This window comes from Candoia aspera, chromosome 4 (genome assembly GCF_035149785.1).
Source record: "Candoia aspera isolate rCanAsp1 chromosome 4, rCanAsp1.hap2, whole genome shotgun sequence".
NCBI classification, from domain to species: Eukaryota; Metazoa; Chordata; class Lepidosauria; order Squamata; family Boidae; genus Candoia; species Candoia aspera.
In genome coordinates, this window is record NC_086156.1 from 29666731 (window position 1) to 29682244 (window position 15514).

The 15514-nt window shown below is 39.6% G+C and overlaps 1 protein-coding gene across 8 annotated transcripts in view; it reads right to left on the reverse strand.

The window, feature by feature from the left end:
• The window catches only part of DGKB (diacylglycerol kinase beta), a 249659-nt gene that overhangs the window by 160489 nt on the left and 73656 nt on the right, over nucleotides 1-15514 (reverse strand). The gene's annotated exons all lie outside the window — the stretch shown is intronic.

Sequence of the window (15514 nt, forward strand, 5' to 3'; positions counted from 1 at the left end):
GAAATATACCAACAGTTCAAAGGAGCACCGATTTCAGGACTTATCGCAGAGATCGTAATGCAGCGTCTGAAAAGGATAGCACTCCCACACATACAACCCAAAGTATGGATCTGGTATGTAGATGACACTTTTGTCATAATACAAAAGAAACAACTGGAAGAATCCCACAGAACCATCAATAACATCTTTAATGGAATCAAATTCACAAGGGAGCAAGAAAACAACAACTCACTGCCATTCCTGGACATCCTCATCAGTAGAGGAAATGATGGTAAGTTAGAAACACAAGTCTACAGGAAAGCTACCCACACCAACCAAGTGCTCCACTACCAAAGTAACAATCCAACCTCCCACAAGAGAAGCTGTGTAAGAACATTATTCAGATGAGCACTTACATACTGCAGCAACCCAGAACACCAGAAAAAAGAAAAAGAACATCTGCACAGCATCTTCGAACAAAATGGATACCCGCGCAACTTTATCAGAAAGTGCCTCACCACCCAACCCACTAAAACCCAACCAATGGAAACTATGAAAAGGATAACACTGCCATACATCAGAAACATCTCAGAAACCACCAACAGACTGTTACAACCACATGGCATCACCGTAGCACATAAACAAACTAAAACTCTTCAAAACATATTAAGCAACCCAAAGGACCCAACAGCCCAAGAAGAAAAAACAGGGGTTATTTACAACATACAATGCAAAGACTGTAACAGCCACTATGTAGGACAGACAGGCAGAAGACTAGCAGAGCGCATCCACGAACACCAACTAGCAGTCAGAAGACATGAGAACTCCTTAATCTCACAACACATGGACAGACTCAACCATAGTTTCAACTGGGGAAACTGGGAGCATCCTAAATCAAGCCAAATCCAAAAACGTCAGAGAATTCCTGGAAGCCTGGCACTCAGACAAAGCAGCCATCAAGAGACACATAGAGGTAAACAACATTTACATACCATTCGAAAGAGACAATAGAAAAGCCAAAAGACCAATACACTCCCTTGCCAGCAATCAACACCCAGATATGCAAAAATCAACACTAGGATAACACCAGATGAACCATCAAACAGCACAATACACCCTAATCAAGGAACTATTAACTCAGGCAATCAACCAAGCAGCAAACAACAGCCCAATCAAAGAACTCCCAAGGAGAGAACAACACCCCTACCAACACAAGCAGGGCAAGCCACAGTATATAAACTGAGAGCAAGGCCCACTCCCTCTTTGCACTGAAGATGTTGCCTAGTCTGGCAATGAAATGTCTGCAAGAAAACAACAAGGCTCAGAGAGCACCAAGGACTCCACATATTTTAAAAGTGCTAACATATTCCTAGGGGGCTTGTTAAAGTTGTCAATAATTTTGTGAGAAGAGACAGTGAGAATATGAAGAGTGACCTGGATATTCTCTTTATGGTGGATTTACAAAAGGGACTTTTAAAGTTGTCAGTGACTTTGCAAGAAGAGACAAAGAGAATCTGTGAGGATTAAAGATGGTTGGAAGGCAGAGGAAAGCATACAGAGTCAGATTATCTGGTCACGGTTAAAATGGTTGGGTTGTTATTTCTAGTCATGTTTAATGGATTTTTGCTAACTAGGACTGGATGATGATATTTTAAAGGTTTTCTTTATCTATAAGACATAAAGAGACCTTACTTGTTGTTTTTTAAGTATATTAATATTGATTAATATTAATAAAAGGATTTAAAATGGGTTTCTTAGATATAGTTTGTAATAGATATGTTGTTATTTCTGATAACCCTTAATGGACTTCTGCTGATCATGATGGAGTGACACTTTAAAGATTTGTTTATGGGGAATGGGGTGGTATCTGGGATGAAGAGATGGCTTTCAAGAGATGGTAATAAGTTGTTAATGTTAATTATGCTTGCTGGGGATGAAGGGAGAGGTTATGTTTTTCTTTTTCTTCTTTTAATTTTTTTATTCCCTCTCTTTTTATATTTTTATCTTTTGTAGTTTGTATTTTTATCGGTATAATCTTTAATAAAAATTATTGCGAAAAAAGGTGCTACCATATTGCTGCTGAGGCATCTTTTTTCAAAGCTAAACATACGCAACTTCTTCAAAGAAGAACGAAACATTGTGAATTCTAAAATTCAGAAACCTGGCAATAGTGAATAGGTCTGAAATGCATTTACTGAATGTGAGTCCACATGTACTGTGCTAGGTGGAATGCTGACCTCACACAAGCAACCCGGACAGGAAACCAATGTGTCCTAACAGCCAGGAACCATGCTGAGACAAGGAACTGGTCTCTAATGTTTATTGCTAGTACATAACAGGAATCCTAACAAACTGAAGAAGCGTGGGAAAAACCCAGACATATAAACCCCAAAGGTTAAGGCGGTCCTGATCTGTGTCTCTTTGAATGGCTGACCAATTCCTCAGTGCTACGCATGCGCTTGACAGTCTGGATGGGAGCCCCCTGCTCGCCATCCTTACTCATGACACAATGTATGGGAAATAGAATGTTGAATATCTAAAAATGGGATTTTAGTGAGCTGGAGATCATTTAAAAATGTAGGGGAAGGGAACACATACAAATGCAGCCATAATCATTATCTTATTTGTTGAAAAACATGAACTCCCACGCTTTAAGGATGGAAACTAGGGAGCACGTGTTCTTTGCATTTTCATAAAGTTTATTTAGTTGTCCATGATTTCAGAAAATTTGAGAAACACTGCCTGATAGAATGAGTCTAAGAATAGTAGGATTGGAAGGACTGAAAGCGATAATCAAAACTGGAGAACAAAACAATAATCTGAGACAGGTAGATGAGACTACTTCTTTAACTAAAAATAAAGACAACTTTGAAGAGTTTCTTACAAAAGTAAAAATGGAAAGTGAACTATCCAAATTAATGTTAAATATTAAAGCAATATGAATTTGCACGCTTAGCAAACTTAAAATTAATAATAAAGAAATAAAAATGAGAGCAAGTTTCGTTTTCTTAGACTTAATAACAAATAAAAGTGGATGGCCTACTGCAGAGGAGATTAATCCTGGCATTGAAGGCAATAGTTCTGTAAGTCACGCAGAATCTTTGAGTAGGACAATATATACATCCAAATAAATCAATAAATCATTTAGATAAGATCATGAATGATAAGGATGGTTAAGGCAATGTTCAGTGGCAATGAATGACTGTGAAAGCTGAAAGGGAGGAAGGCAGAAGATAGATGCCTTAAAATTATAAACTTGGAAATGATTAATCAGAATACCATGGACTGCAAGAAAAACCAATCAATTAGATCTGGACCAAATAAAGGTGGACTGCTCCCTTGAGATGACGATCAGCAAATGGAAACTCATAATTTAGTATGAGATTTTTTTTAGATGAGAATGGATGTTGTACTTAAAAAAAATATCATGCTTGCCAAGACTGAAAGAAGAAAAAAGAGATGGCAGTAGACAGCATGGATAGACAGGATCAAAGGGGCTACTGGAATGTGCTTGGAAGAACTCTAAGTTCTAATTAATGATAGGTCAAGACAACAAGCTTTCTCCATATAGTCATCAGCATCAGGCTTCATGCCAGACTCTCCAGACATTTAATGTCATATTTAGGAACCTGCTTATAGGGCAGGATATCACAGATATGATTAGTTGCTTTATTGCAGACAAGAATAAAGTGATTTAAACATAGAAAATCTGCCTCTGCCTCAGATTTTGGAGGAAGTGGCTAGTGTTAATTGAAGCAAATTGCTTAGGGCTGATGGGGATGTGGGGGGAGACTGGTAAGCCTCAACTCTGCAATAGGAAGTTTAGATTAAAATGTGTATCCCTGGCTACCCAGTGAAAGGGGTGGGTGGGTGGGTGGGTGTGGGTGTGTTTGTGTGTGGTTTGGGGAACAGGGATAGTGGCCTAGGATCTGGGTAGCTGAGTGCTGGTTGAGAACTATTCAAGTGAACTAGCCTAGCTCCCTTGGTGAGGGTGTCAGGGCTCATTGAGATGGGACCCTTGGGCCTGGGCACAAGCTGGCATGGGTCAAGGGAGTTGTGGCCTTGAGGGATTGCAAACAGGCAAGAACATCACTGTGGTGATGAGCAGAGGGAGATATCTTGGGAAACAGGGGGCAGGCAGTACCCAATATCTTGTACTGATTCTGCATTCCAGCTTCTTTGGCTCTACACCAATACTTGGTCACTGGAACTTCAGAGGCCCTGGCTTTCACCTGTTGCTGCTCAACACCAGGTCAGCCTGTAATAAGCCTCCCTTAATCAGGATTTAATTACAGATGAGTGGACTGACCTGGCATGCATTACCAAGACCGGAATGGACACAGAACAGAGAGTTTCCCTCTTGAAAATGTGCCCATTTGGATTTTAGGTTTGCCATCAGAGCATGGGCGGGGTAGTAGCTATGATTATCTGACACTGGTGACTTTCAGAGGCACTGCTCCACAGATAATCTGATGTGAACCCTGTTTGTAAAGTTGGGGTATGGTAATAATTTAGGATTGTCACTCCTGTACCAGTCTCCCTGCTGCAGAGCAATTTCCCTGCCTGAGCTGCTTGTTTCTGTGTTCCAGTTAGCAATGGAATTCCCCAGGCCTTGATCTCAGGGGCCTTCAATATGCCTTTCTTGGTGTGAATACAGATGTGGCCACAGAGTTCATGGCCACCATGGATGTGACTGAGGTCATCAGGTGTCTGACACACATTAAATCTAAGTTTTGTCTCAGGGCAATGGTGGCATGATCTGATTTGGGGAGATTACCATCATTATCTCGTCATGTACAGGTCACATTCTGCTTGCCTTGGACTGTCCTAAATCTATTTGATAGGTCTGATCTAGGTGACTGGTGGGCCTGGCTGGGTTTCAGCAGGAGCTTGGGGTTGTTCCTGAAGGTATGCTGCATGATCTGATTGAAGCCTCACAAAGGCTGTGGCTTTGGGTCAGATCATGCCTGTGCAGCTACTCTCTGCTCATAGAGTCCAGGATTCCCCTAGTTTACAGAAGAACTGTAGATGAATGACAGAAAAGATGCCTATAACACTGCTGGGGATGATGAGGAGCACACCTGAATGAACATGGCTAAGAGTTTCTATTAAGGACTAATTGTGGTGATAAAGGTAGCAAAACATTATTATTTTTCAACCATTACTGTATCCACAGATACTGTCCAGTGTCCTGTTTAGCATTACTCTATCCCTCCATGGAAGGGCTAGAAATGCACATGCAGGGCTGCTGTGAGAAATATTTTAGGTATCTGTCAGATAAAATGCTTAGATTTGCTCCAAGCTGGATTCCAGTTTTGTGTCAAGTCCCATGGAGTTGATTGAGATGATCTGGCTGTGTTATCTGGGTTGGGTTTGCTCCTATTGGTCCCAAGGTAAGAAATAGGGTTCTTGGGGCTGTAAACTCAGCCACCTGTGTATTAGATCAATGTCCCTCCTTGTTAGAGAAGGCTTTCTGGCAGACAACATATAGGTCCAGGCAGTGGTGAATTCAACCTTGAGAGAAGGGTGCTTAAGGACACAGTGGTTCACCCTTTCCTCAAGAAATATTCCCTGGATGCAACTATATTGGGCAATTTTCATCCTTTTTGATAAGATGGTTACAATGCAGCTTCAGAGAGTCCTGGAGGAAGCAGATTATCTAGTTCCTTTTCAGTCAGGTTTCAGGCCTGGGTATTTGACCAAGGTAGCAATGATTGCACTTGTGGATGACCTCTGACAGGAGTGGGATAGGGGTTGTCCATCCTGGCTATCTTTGATCACTCAGGCTTTTAATACCATCAATCGTGTATCCTTCTGGACCAGTTCAGGTGGTTGGGAGTGGGAAAGAAGGTGTTATGGTGGTTTTTATCCTTCCTCCAGGGCCAGTTCCAGTCAGTGTCAGGAGGGAGGATTCTTCTTTGTGGGGTTTCCCCAGGCCTTTGTGCTCTCACTGCTCCTATTTAACATCTACATGACGTAGCTGGATGAGGTAATGACAGGGCCATTAGTACGCTGATAATACTCAGTTATACATCTCTATTTTGGGCCAACCAAGTGATGCTGTTGGGATTTTTTCTCAGGGCTTGGAAGATGTATGGATTTGGATAGGGAAGAACAGGTTTCTGTTATTAAAGATAGTCCTCAACTTACAACCATTCATTTAGCAAATGTTTGAAGTTACTACAGCACTGAAAAAAGTGACATATGTAAATACACGCTTGACAACCAGCATGTATTTACAACAGTTGCAATGTCCCAGGGTCATGTGATTTCCATTTGTGACTTTCCCAGCCAGCTTCTGACAAGTAAAATCAATGGGGAACTGCATGATTCACTTAGCAACCTCCACAAAAATGTAATAAAATTGGGTGTGGTCATGTGATGCCTCGCTTAATAACCAAACCTCTTAACAATGAATTTTCCAGTCCCTATTGTGGTTGTAAGTCAAGGACTACCTGTATAGCCAACCTCAATAAAAGTTTTAGCTTTCCTGTGGAGTTGATTTCCTGATCTGGTCTACCTAGTGGAGCTGACATAGTGACTCATGCCTAGGTCACCTCCTGATTGGACTACTGTAATGTAGCTATACATGGGACTTGTACTGAGTGGTCACTCAGAAGCTACAACTGGTCCAGAATGCAGAAGCACAGGCAGTTATGAGTGCACCTTGCTTCCATCAGGCATGGTTTGAAGGTTATGTGAGCCTGTCATTGTGATTTTGTGCTTTTTATTATCTGAGCTGGGTTTGTCTTCAGTTACCATTAGTTCATTTTTAATTATTTTTGTTATATTTGATTTTAATCCTATGTGTGCCAACTAGTGTCGCAACTGAGAGATAAGTGGTTATATAAGTTGATAATAATTAGTCTGGAATAGTATAGTATAGTATAGTATAGTATAGTATAGATCTCAAACCCTCAATGTATGTGTATGTATATATATGTATATCACTGTATATGCATTTGTGTGTGTGTGTGTGTGTATGTGTATACACACACACACACACACATACATATACATATATATCCCGGTTTTAAATTCTATGCTCTTCCTTCCCACATGTTTTAGTCAATGGAAATCTAGTTGTCCTCTTCCCGGCCTTTGAGATTACGAAGGTCCTGTTCAATATTGACCCAACGGTTCTATCTGGCCTGAAAAACATTAGTTCCTGGCATCACAATCTCATTCCTTATACTTAGATTCTTGACTCAATGACATATAACTTCTAACAACTTGCAGTTAGGATTTTTCATGAGCTAAATGCAATATGAAGATAATATAAATGAAGGGGGACATAAGGAGGCTTACTTGGATGCATGCATGGAGCCTTGTGCTATAACAAATATTCACATATTTTATTTATTTATTTATTTATAAAATTTGTCACCGCCCATCTCCCACTGGAGGGACTCTGGGCGGTTTACAACAAAATCTTCAATAAAACAATAAATATATAAAATACATTATAAAATTACAAATTATTAATAATATAGATAAAAATAAAGTCCAGATGGCTATATCTCATTCAATCTTCATGTGGAAGGGGTGCTTCAAGGCACTAGCCAACCCCAGGCATGACTCCTCTCCTTTCCTCCCTGCCCCAGACCAGCTGGCAGAGCCAGGTCTTCAAGTTTCTCCAAAAGGCCAGGAGTGATGGGGCTAGCCTCACCTCCGGGGGCAGGATGTTCCAAAGGGTAGGAGCTACTGCAGAGAAGGCCCGCCTCTTGGACCCCACCAGATGGAATTCTCTTACCAACGGGGTCCTCAGCATGCTCTCTCTGCAAGATCGGGTGGGGTGGGTAGATGTAACGGGGAAGAGGCGGTCCCTCAGGTAGCCTGGCCCCATGCCATGTAGGGCTTTAAAGGGGATAACCAACACCTTGAATTGGACCCAGAAGCAAACTGGTACCCAGTGCAGCTCACGTAGCAAAGGTGTTATATGCACCCTTCTAGAGGCGCCACAAATAGCCCGTGCGGCTGCATTTTGGACCAGCTGAAGCTTCCGGACACTCTTCAAGGGTAGCCCCATGTACAGCACATTGCAGTAGTCAATATGGGAGATAACGAGGGCATGAGTGACCATTCGAAGGGCCTCCCGATCTAGGAAGGGGCATAACTGGTGCACAACACGAAGCTGCGCAAAGGCCCTCCTGGCCACGGCTGCCACCTGCTCTTTGAGCAGGAGCCGTGAGTCCAAGAGGATCCCCAAGTTACGCACTGGGTCTGTCTGGGGCAGTGCAAACCCATTCAGAACCAAAGATGACAAAGTCCCGGATACGGAAGAGTCCTTAGCCCACAGCCACTCCATCTTACCAGGATTCAGTTGAAGCCTGTTGTTCCCCATCCAGGCCCCCACAGCCTCCAGGCACCTGGAGAGGGGCAGTCACAGCATCACTTACTTCACCTGGGATGGAGATATACAGTTGAGTATCATCAACATACTGATGATACCTCATCCCATGGTGACGGATGATCTCACCCAGCAGTTTCATGTAGATGTTGAATAGGAGAGGAGAGAGAACCAAACCCTGTGGCACCCCACAATGGAGGGGTCGAGGGTTGGATCTCCACCCCACTATCACCACCGACTGGGACCAGCCGTGGAGGAAGGAGGTGAACCAGCGCAAAACCACGCCGCCCACCCCCAACTCCCTGAGCCGCCCCAAAAGGATACCATGGTCAATGGTATTGAAAGCCGCTGAGAGATCAAGAAGAGCAAGGTTGGATGCACTGCCACCATCCCACTCCCGCCAGAGATCATCCATAAGTGCGACCAATGCTGTTTCTGTCCCATATCTGGGCCTGAATCCTGGCTGAAAGGGGTCGAGATAATCCGTTTCATCCAGAACCCTCTGGAGCTGTAATGCCACCACTTTCTTGACCACCTTCCCCAAAAAGGGGAGGTGGGAGACTGGATGAAAATTGTCCAATATAGTAGGGTCCAGCAATGGTTTCTTGAGGAGAGGCTGTACCAACGCCTCCTTAAAGAAGATGGAAACAACCCCTCCCTCAATGATGTATTAACCATCGCCTGGACCCAACCACATGTCACCTCCCAAGCAGCTTTCACCATCCAGGAGGGACATGGGTCTAGCTGGCATGTGGTGGTGTTTACTGTCCGGAGGATCCTGTCCACTTCCTCGGGTCTAACAGGATCAAACTGTTCCCAGGTAACTAGGTAAGTTAATTTTGTATCAACTTAATTCAGTATAACTTTATGCAGCAGTTAAAATAGAGTATATATAAATTCAGAATGGTCTTAGGCTCTAGTCAAACTTAGAAAAAATATAATATATTCCTAGGCAACATGAAATGTTTAAACTTCTTTTAAAATAGTAGTCAAAAACTCATTTTTTCCTCTGTTTATATAAAATAAAGGGAAGATTGATTTGTATGAATTTATTTATTCCTACCATGCTTCATCAATGACTTTTTTCCCTCCAAATATAATTGTTATGTTCATTATTGTTGTCGTCATCATCATCATCTTACACTAAGATGCCAGATAACAGCACTTATTACCACTTGGATTGGGTAATTGAGAAAAATATATTAGTGGAAGAACAGGCCGGGTTCAGATATGGGCACTTCACAATAGATATTGCTTTGTTTTACATCAACTTATTACTAAATATACAACTGATGGTAAACACTTGTGTACATCTTTTATAGATCTTAGTGTGGCATTTGACTCCATAAACAGAGATATCTTATGGAAGAAGCTGGCCACGTTAAACTTGCAACCTAGACTTTTATATCTGATAAAGGCCCTCTACACAAATACATGCCTGAAAGTTCATACTGGAGTCAATGGTTCTCTACACAAAGCATACCCACCTACAAAGGTGTCAGACAAGGATGTATCCTGGCCCCGATGTTGTTTAATCTTTATGTTAACGACATTCCAGGATTCCTCTGTTCCATGGATGTTCACATGCCAAAGATCCTCAACAGACATATCAACATCCTTTTGTATGCAGATGACATGGTTTTGATGGCACACTCCCAAGTAGGCCTGAGGAGACTAATGGGGAAATTTGGTGCTTATTGTGTTTCCAATTTTTTGCATATTAATAAGTCTAAATCCAAAGTGGTGGTTTTCAGAAAAAGACGGGCCAAATACAATTGGCACTTGGATGGGGAGCCTATAAAACAAATCAATCTTTTCTCATACTTAGGGGTGGTCCTTACAGATACAGGACCTTGGGTTTAATCACTTCAAATGAAGTTCTATAAAGGCCACAGCATGCTCTAAAACCCTAACCAAACTACTTAGTTACAACCACCCAAGTACTCTGCTCTCCATTTTAAAGGTCCACAAGGCAAAAATCGTACCAGTATTAACATATGGTGCTGAACTGTGGGGCCTATCAAAGGCCTTCTTACTCGAACAAATCAAGCATGCTTTTTAAGAACTATTCTGGGAACCGATAGGAATATACCTGCAGCAGCAGTAAGAGCTGAAACAGACACCCATTCCATTTATAATCTAGCAGTAATCAAAGTGTTCAACTACTGGTGGAGGATTCTCTCAATGGAACATGATAGACTATCAAAAATGTGCCTTGAAGAACAGATGGGCACACTCCAACCCACCACATAGATTAACCAACTTTTCCAAACTATCTCACACCTTGGCTTCTCAACACAATATTTACTTTCAGCCTGATATCACGCCAAGGCAATATTTAAACAAAGAGTCTTGGATGTCAACACCCAAATAGATATTGAATCACTTGCAAACATTAGGTTGCTGAAATGGCTGGCTAAGAACAAAACATCATTTCAAACAGAAAAATACCTGACAATGGGTTTGACTCAATACCATAGGATTGCTCTCACCAGAGCAAGATTCAAGCAGCTAGATTCTATGGTTAAATCACAGAACTTGATTCCACCAAGTGCCATATTTTGAGAGAGTATGTGTTTGTGGAACATCTGAAATAGAAGACGTTGCGCATGTCCTATTTAATTGCCAATTATATCACCCAGTAAAGGCTCAGTACCTACAGACACTACTTGACAGAACCACATATTGGGACTGTAACAAACGACTATGTTACTTCCTTGAGGGCACAAACGCATATGTAGTTACTAGAACTGCTAAGAGCACTTTATACAGCATATTGGGGTGGCATGGAAAGGTGATGAATTCACCAAAACATATATTGTTTTTTGTATTTTATTAATTATCTTATTATAAGCCTCTACATTATCTTATACTTTTATCTTACTCTTTTATCTCTATTTCACTTTACTGTATTTTATCGTATTTTAACTTACTCTAGTCTATTTAATCTTATCTTACTGTATCTTATCTGCCTTACTTTACTGTATTTTATTGTTGCTGATGCCCAATTTTTTGATATGGTCAATTGACTAATCAATAAGTTAATGATTGATTTTTAATGCACATTATCACATTTTTCTTCTTTTTATAACACTTTATCGATTTTAGTGATTTAAAAATCTACTTTGTACAATGATGCTTAATTCTCACAAGTCTTGCACAACAGGCATATCCTTGATTATATGTATAGCCATGCTATATAAAACAGCTACTTACCAATAAAAGAAACATTCAAGGATATATACAGGGGAATTAGATCCTGCATCTACTCCAGATGACAGTTTAGGGTTGAATCTCACTACAGAGGTTAATTAGTTAACTGGTGCCAGATCGCTGTGTTTTTATTAGCACTGCTTTGTGACTTTACAGTTTATTGACTTATAGTTTATTTTACACACATTTAAGCTTTAAGAGTATGTACTTTTAAGAATCAGTTCCCTCTAACTCACTGCCAATAAATCTTCCACAAACATATAAATCCAAATTTCTAATAAAAAGCTTTATGAACAGGATGTGTATCTGTGATAAACAAACTTGTTATGGTTTCACCCATGAGTGACCCAAGACACTGTTATGAAAACTGCCATCAGATTGTCAAGACCAATCATGTAGTTTTTTCCCTAATCGATTGCTACATTCCACCAAAAATACAAACCAATGGGTTGGAAAGATAAATCTTCATATTATTACACGGACTATTGTTTCACTAGCTCAAGGTTAGGATTTTGCCCTCAGATGTTCTGATAGCTGTTTGTCAGAATTTAAAGCATAGTAAAAATAACCACACTATTGAACACCATACATTTAATGCTGGCAGCAATTATTAATACCTGGTGTGGTAAATATCTTTTCTAGGGAATCTGTCTGGATGATGGATTAAGTTGCATTGTTAAATTCAGCTTCAAACATTATCTCATACAATTAGCTAGACATAATTAGGTACTAAAATGTGAGGGTATTAGTAGTCAATCAAGATCTTGTTAATCTTGTGGCCAGTGTTGATTCCCATAAGGTAAAAGCTAAAATGGACTATAGCATTTTTATTTGACTAGTTTTTATGAATTCATGTCTCATTATCTAAATATTACCCTTGATTGAAGCCTCATTAAAGGTCTGGTGTCTCAAATCAAAATGTCAATAACCCTCCTTAGATGGGAAATAACATTGACTAAGCCTGTATGTATTAAAAGAATAAACTTGATCACAGCTGCCTTTCAGAAAACGGTTTCTTCTCATTATATCCCAGTATCAAACTTACTTTAATCTCAAGAAAGAGCACCCATTCTCCAAATATATATAATTAAAAGGAGAATGTAAGAGTTCTAAAGGGGTGTGCTGTAAATGAGAATAACCTCCATAGCTTTGTAGATAATTTTGTCAGTTTATAGCTTCTTGTTTCTTTTTTTTAATAATATCTGAAACCAGTTTGAATTATAAATGATAATAAATTAAATGAGAATCAGTATCTTGAATATAATTGTACTTGTTTTGCTATATAAACTGCCAAACTTATAGGCCAAAACATAATCCTGTCTTTCTGGATGAACTGCATGCAGGGAATAACTAGTTTTGTCATCCAGAAATGTGTCATCTAAAAACCTTTGTTTCAACGTAGAATTTCACAGACTCATTTCAATTAGGCAACCTATTTTTGTTCAAATGCATGAATACAAAATGATGAAAAAAAAAATTATAATTATCATGGAATCTCCATGTACAACTGGAATTATCTCCAGAACAATTATTTTTTTATATTAGATTTGTACAACATATTCAGTGAGAAGCAATAGTAATTATGACATAAATACCCTATTCATGTGAAACTTACATCAAATATTAACTATAACAGTTTCCCAGCACTTGAAAATGCCTGAGAATCTCTCAATAAATTGGTATCACAAACTAATGAGTTTAATGATTAAGAGATGTACCCATTTTTATTTAATTCCTATTATAGTCTTAAAATAGCTGTAAAGCATCCGGCATTAAAAACAATACAACCATAATAATACCTTACCTTACAGTGGTATAGAACAGACCTCCCCAATCTGGCCAAAATTCATGCCATATGCAAACTATAGTTAAAAATTATACACAGAAGAGCATCCATGTGCTACAGGACAGCACAGGCATTCCTGACTGAAAGCTTTTGTTCTTCATTTAAATTGAGGATGTGTTTCACATTTTGGAGAGTATCATTAATATATAGCACTATTATGGTAGGATTTTATTATGGTAGAATGTTATTAATACTATGATGAACTACTGATCATTACTTAGTGAATTACAAATCTCTTACGCAGAAAATAATATTATAACTATTGAATACTACATATGGACTTATGTAGATAAGTTAATTACAGAACACATAGCTGACAGTTTCATTTATCTAAGCTTTCACATCACTATATATTCCTGAATCTCCAGTTCTTTTCAGTACTGTCTTTTCAGTATTTATTTTTTCCTTTCTGTTATGAATATGTAGAATGGCTCTAAGGCACTTTGTAATATTATTTTAATGAAATGCTACATTTGACCATTTGGTTTCTACAAAACACAAACACATAAAGAAGATATCCCTCCCATCTCATTTTCATCCAGAAAATTATTGAAATATTTTTGAAGGGAGTGCTCCACAACAACACGGAGCACTCACTCTTGTCCATTTCAGTTGCCTATTTTTTGCCACAGTGTATGGAAGTTACAGAAAGTTACCTTTTGTTGAGTGTTTATTCCATGTCAATTGACCATGTTTCATTATACAAGGCTATATGCTATAGGTACATCACAACCATATGCTATGGGGAAAGCTTTTATGCAGTACAGAAGCATTTCAAAAGTGATACTTTGGAAAGGGTAGAGGTGCATCCATCAACCAGTTGCAGTTCTGCAGCATGGCTTTAGACCAGTGCAGTTTTCAACTATCAAGGAGAAAAAAATAATAATTCCTACAAATGAATGTTGCATAAAACAATAAGTCTGCAGGATTAGATGGCCAAATAGCATTTATCTGCTCCCTCGGCTATGATGATTTTGAACAGCTATGTTTACCAGGTTACCATAGCAAAATAAGAGTATTATAAGCTTGCCCTGGAGATCCTGCTGTGCTTCATTGGTCTAAATGAGATATTGAGTGAGATTCATAAAAATAGCAAACTTAAGGTAACCAGGCTCCCAAAAACTGTGACATTTTAATTCTTATAAATGTACATTTTGCTCACTTTGCCAAGTGTCCTGAACAATAATACCAAAAAGAAAGGGAGGGAGGGAGGGAGGGAGGGAGGGAGGGAGGGAGGGAGGGAGGAAAGAAACCCACCAGATTGGAAGTTAAAGTTCGGAAGAAGTTCTTTGTAATGAAGCAGCTTTGAGGAATTCCAAATACTTCATATTCCCTATTTGTGTAAAATGACTTCCTGGTCAAACCAAATTAATGGATGAAAAACAGCAAGCAATAGAATCTTCTAGTTCTTAGTCAGGAAATAGAAAATTAAGTAGATCTTCTCTTCTATACCCATCTCTTATTCCACCAGGAGGTATCCCTAAACTTGATGAAAGAAAATCCATGCATTCACTTTCAAGAAAACTTGAAGTCCTCATTTAACTACCACAGTTGGGTCTGGCAACTCAGTCATTAAGCGAAGCAGTCACTAATGAAACTGTGACTGTGCTTACAATCTGACTTCAGCTTTCCTTTGCTTTACTGACCTTCAAAGGTCATAAATGCAAGGATTGACTGTAAAGTTACTTTTTCATCACTGTCGTAACTGTGATCAGTCCTCATTTAGTGACTGCCTCATTTAGCAACTGGAAATCCAAGCACCCAGGACTCTGCTGCAAAACTAGAAATTCTCAACAGCCTAGGCAGGCTGTAGTGAACACAGAGGTTTTCAAAGAGATTAAAAACTGTACATATCCTCACTTCTGAGCTACTATGCTGCTGCAGCAGTAGCCTATATTGAATTAGAACAAGAGAAAACAGGGCCAGGAAACAAAGTTTAAGGTTATTATCAATTCCAATGGTTTTGATTGTAAAAACACCCATTAGTGTAACCAGGGAAAAGCCAGCTCACTTTTTAGAGGAGGGCTTATGATTTTTAACAGGTACAATGGGTGGTTTAAACCTTTACATATTATGATGTACCAAACTTTGCCCCGTGACACCATCAATCCCCAAATATGAGAAGA